The following is a 1367-nucleotide window of genomic DNA, read 5'->3' on the forward strand; positions in this document are numbered from 1 at the left end:
GCAGAAGCCATTTAATTAATTGTGATCTGCGCATGCGCAGATCCCCCTGTATAAAGGAATGGGCCAACCTGAAAGCTGCTCGAGCTGAGGAGGTCTGAGTTAATTGGTAGGTGTGGTTAATGATTATGGCCCATCCTACATACTAGTGTGCAATTCGCAAGAAGACTTATTCTTGTTAACAAATTGACTCTGGCTGGGACTTAAAATATTAATGGACCTTCTTTCTTGATATCTTTGGGCGACGGCCGTCTTTCACTATCATTGGGGACTTGTACTCAATCCTGGAGGCTTACCTCATCCATTACAACTGTAATTACACTATAGATCAATACTGTATGTATATATAATATTGTGTATGTATAACTCATAAGCATGAGTTTTACTGTATTACTGAACGTGTACAATTAGGTAAAGTGCTGTTTAAAATACAGTACAATGCTGTTTTAACTGCTGTATATTAGTGTTTTTACTGTTCTATTTATAGTGAGATGGACTTTGATGTACACTAATGAAGTCTTACTCTTTTTCAAGGTGATAGATCATCTTTTACCAAGATAGGACAGCTTATATTCATTATATCTTTTTAATTGTACAACATTACTGTATATACTGAGATATTTAACTGTTGTTGTTTAATTACTGTGGTGTGTAAACTGTTTTACCTGTATTTTAGTGTAGTATTAAGTTTATTATAACAATAACAATGACTATTTAGCTAACTATTAGGTGTGATAATGGCAGTAGTGACGTTATTACTCTAAAGAATGTATTATTAATAAATAAATTAAGGAGATTACGCAATACTTCTTTGCATGTGCAGAAGGTTGAGTGGTGTCTACTGCGCATGCGCAGGCCTCCTGTGTAAAGGAATGGGCCAACTTACTGTAAGTACCATACCATCTTTACAAAAATGGCCAAAAAATCACTCCAAATTTTTATTACATTTTCTGATACATATTGATGTCCTTATGCTGAGTAGCGAGATTGAGCTGATTCCAATCAAGTTTGGATTTTTTATGATTTTTTAAATTTGCTTAAAAATCGGACAAAAGTCCCTGTACTATAGTACAGGGATTTTTGTAAAATTTTACAAAAATTGACAAGTAAAAAATTCCTGAATTTTATTACATTTCCTGATGCATATACATGTACTTATGCAGTGTAGAAAGATTGAGCTCATTCCAATCAAGTGTGGATTTTCTATGATTTTTTAAAGTTGCTTCAAAATTGGACAAAAGTTCCTGTACTATAGTACATGGATTTTTGTAAAATTTCACAAAAAATGACAAGTAGAAAATTCCTAAGTTTTATTACATATCCTGATGCATAGACATGTACTTGTGCAGTGTAGAAAGATTGAGCTAATT

At 33.1% G+C, this 1367-nt stretch overlaps 1 long non-coding RNA gene across 1 annotated transcript; it reads left to right on the forward strand.

Annotated features, from left to right (window-relative positions):
* Positions 1 to 102: 102 nt before the first annotated feature.
* Positions 103 to 762, forward strand: LOC109593048 (uncharacterized). Its single transcript, XR_002190704.1, has 2 exons — positions 103 to 309; positions 485 to 762. It is a non-coding gene; the product is annotated as an uncharacterized LOC109593048 (long non-coding RNA).
* Positions 763 to 1367: the final 605 nt, after the last annotated feature.

The sequence above is a fragment of the Amphimedon queenslandica genome, unplaced genomic scaffold (genome assembly GCF_000090795.2).
Source record: "Amphimedon queenslandica unplaced genomic scaffold, v1.1 AMPQUscaffold_3055_Cont24946, whole genome shotgun sequence".
Lineage (NCBI taxonomy): Eukaryota > Metazoa > Porifera > Demospongiae > Haplosclerida > Niphatidae > Amphimedon > Amphimedon queenslandica.